Raw genomic sequence first — 3,760 nt, 5'->3', positions numbered from 1 at the left:
TTATGGCGGAACTCCGACCCGATGGGGTTTAATGGACCTCGGATTCGGATTCAGCGACCCCAAAAACATATAATAAACATGGTCTGATCCCCAGGCCAAAGAAATTTTTTTTTTTGTGTGGCTGTGTTATTGTTAACACGTTGAGTGCCACGCGGTTTTATAACGACTTCTCCGTCAGGCCGCGCGCGCTGGTATCGTACAGCAATGCGAAGCGCAATACTAGCAAATTAGAATTTACTCGATGCAAATGTTTAAACATATTAAGGCCATCGTTTCTTATCGTAGTGGAAGGTATTTCTCTTTGAAAGGGAACGCTTATATGGACACTCATCCATCACGTTAGGCGCTTCGCCTGTTTTGTTTTGTTTATCGTTTGGCCCGCTAGATAAGATTACATTGAACTCGACTTTGGGCCGGGGCTCTGCTCAGGCTACGACAAAGTAATATAAACACGTTAGAAATGTCCTACGTCATACATTTTAGAAATGTTTTACGTTTATATTCATTCAGTCCTCTATGGTTCTTGGTCCAGTGCACACGAAAATTTTTCCTTAGCCTTCAGAATGTCAGTCAAAGCGTCTGAAAGTGATAATAGCAAAGTTATTTTTGGTAGAAGGCGGTATAGAGTGACCATTTTTTTTTATCAGAGGAAGAGGAAGAAAGTGTTGAAGATTGGAGTGATCCGAGGGGAAATCAGCCAAGTATTCTACCTTTTGCTTCTCCTTCTGGATTTGTAATGGATGATTTAAGTTTAAGGTCGGATGTAGCAGTAGAAAATTGCTACGAACTATTTGTGACGGATACATTATTTGAGGAAATTGTGGAACAAACAAACCTATATGCGTCACAAAAATTGTAAGGTGGCTGCTAGGAGCGCAGCTGTCTGTCCGCTTGCAGAAGTGGACAGCAACAAATAAGTGTGAGATAAAGCGATTTTTGGAGCTAATTTTATGGATGGGATTGGTGAGATTACCGGCCATACACTTATATTGGTCCCATGATCCTGCGTATATGCAAACATTCCCAAAAAATGTCATGTCCAGAAACAGGTTCGAAATATTACTGAGAATGTTGCACTTTGCCGACAATAGAAACAATAATGGATCCAACCGTTTATTTAAAATCCAATCACTTATAGACGCACTGGAAACAAATTTTTTAAAATTTTACAACCCGACGGAGGACGTATGCATTGATGAATCGTTGATTCCGTTCCGTGGCCGTATTATATTTAGGCAATACTTGAAACAGAAGCGCCATAAATACGGAATGAAAATATATAAGTTATGCTGCAAATCTGGCTACACATATGCCTTTCGTGTGTACGCGGGAAAATCTTTCGAACAAGAAAATACGCCCACTAAAATTGTGATGTCCCTTTGCAGGGACTTATTCCATAAGGGACACACGTTATATACCGATAACTGGTATACAAGTTTGGAATTGGCAAAAAAACTAATTGGCAAAAACGTGCATTTAGTAGGAACGTTACGTTCAAATCGGCGAGGGAATCCGCAGCAGGTGATTTCGAAAAAGTTAAAACGGGGAGAGGCAATTGCGAAAGAAAATAGAAAAGGAATAACCATTTTAAAATGGAAGGACAAGCGGGATATATTAGTTCTGTCAACAAAACATTTGTCAGAAATGGTGAATGTTCAGAGCCAATCAAGGTACAAGTTGAAACCGAAAATTATAATGGACTATAATACAGGAAAGGCAGCTATCAACTTATCTGATCAGATAAATGCCTATAATAGTCCACTAAGAAGATCTGTGAAGTGGTATAGGAAGCTGGCTGTTGAACTTTTGTTAAATACTGCAGTCCTGAATAGTCTTATTTTATACGAAAATATCACGAAGAAGAGTATCAGCATTACGGAATTCCGCAAGAAATTGGCGGTTTACCTAACAAATTGCAAGGAAGCCGACGTTCCATCCAGCAGCATTGCAACCAGTAGAAAACGACACAAACTGCAGACAAAACCTGGCAGAGTTTCAGCAGTGCGAAAATATTGCAAATCGTGCTATGAAGAAAATGCGACACAGAGTGGCAGAAAAATAGCAAGAAATTTGACCAAACAGGTTGTAACATTTTGTGATACTTGCGAGGGACAACCATTTTTATGTTTACCTTGTTTTAATAAAATCCATTAAAGTTTTCTGAAAAAATGTTCAAGTACATTGATAATAAAATCCCGCATTAAATAAAAATTAAGTGGACTTTATATAAATTTTAGATACCAACTTAAAACAATGTAAATTTTTACGTTTATTATCATATTTTATACTGTCAGTCACTGGTGACTGTCGCGGCCTGAACGAAAAGTTGTGTCAGTCACCGATGACTGACGTGGCCTGAACGGAAAGCTCGGTATCAGTCATCGATGACTGACGTGGCACTCAATGTGTTAAACACATAAACACATTTTTCTTTAGTTTTTTAATCCGAATCGATTAAGACTAAAAAGAAGTCAATCAGTTCAGTTGTTATTGAGATATGAAGGTTTTATTTTTTACAATGTCTCTCGAAAACTGATTTTTGCATATAATAAGCACGGTGCGCCTCGCGCAGTTTGTGCGCTACTTTGTTGCACGTGAACTTGGTGCGAAGCACTACCGTGCCTATTATACGCGAAAATCAGTTTTTAAAAGGCATTGTAAAAAATTAAATATTCATATCTCATGTCTATCATCTTTTGTTCAAGATGTTGTGACTTTGATCGCCTTGTGGAAAGGGAATTAATTCGGGATTACACCTGAATTAATTTTGGAGGCCCGATTTAGTTCGCCAATCAACCGATCAACTCGGGTGAAAGGGACTGGCCCGAAAAAAATCCTTAGGTGGTGAGCGGATTTGGATTCGGGACCTCCGGATATGCAGCCCTTGCACTCAGGCCGCGAGATTACTGGACCGGTTCTCGGTAACAGCTGGCTCAGATGGTCGCAGTTTAGATAAAAAGACACAATAGAGCGTGCCCCACGGGTTTTTATTAAGCGTTTGGCGAAGCTCTTTTCACGCCTTTTTTGCAGACACTATGGTTCGCCGTGTACGCTGCGCTGCGCGCAGGGCAGCTCTAACCCGATCAACCGCGTCCAGATTATCGCTACTTCTACGCCGCGTGCGCGTATATTTTTTTTGCAACACAAGTTCTGCAAAGTTCCGCTATCTCTGGGGACCACCAGTGGACGCTAGGCCTAGTGCCCAACTTTTTCGCTTTTTGCATTGACATGTTACAAGCCTCTGTAGCCATGACAATTATCCAAGATGACTCTTCCCGCGCAGTACGTGCACCCCTTGGTGGACCCGATGATCGCCACATTGAACAGGTTGAGATCTTATTCATTTTGGCTCCATCGGAAGAAGTGAAAATTACGCATTGTTCTTTTTTTTCGTGTGGGACTTGCTACTGCCATACAAATGTATTTGTGATCCGATAAAGATTCCGCTTGACTTAAAGCTCTCCACTCGCTAATGAGCGGAACTGCAGCGTTAATAGCCGATAATAAATCAATTATAGAGAATCCCTGCGGATGGACGCAGGTTTTAAAATTTTTGGTATTTAAGATGTGGAGTCTGAGAACTCAAGAACAGACTTTATCACCACGCGCAATAGTACGCACCGATCACCAACGCACGCACCACGCGTTAAAGTCACCCAGTATTAGGGGGCGTGTTCCGTTTGACCACAGTACGATTCGACACCGATCGATTCGACACCAAATTATTGGACACAAAATTATTGGACACAGATTTATTCGA

General features: G+C 40.9%; 1 pseudogene; it reads left to right on the top strand.

The window, feature by feature from the left end:
• Window positions 1-736: 736 nt before the first annotated feature.
• On the top strand, window positions 737-2,154 carry LOC109861913 (annotated as a pseudogene).
• The last annotated feature ends 1,606 nt before the right edge of the window (window positions 2,155-3,760 follow it).

Source organism: Pseudomyrmex gracilis, unplaced genomic scaffold (genome assembly GCF_002006095.1).
Source record: "Pseudomyrmex gracilis isolate BER0280 unplaced genomic scaffold, ASM200609v1 scaffold_1139, whole genome shotgun sequence".
In the NCBI taxonomy this organism is placed as follows: Eukaryota; Metazoa; Arthropoda; class Insecta; order Hymenoptera; family Formicidae; genus Pseudomyrmex; species Pseudomyrmex gracilis.
This window is presented reverse-complemented; position numbering and strand designations above follow the sequence as displayed.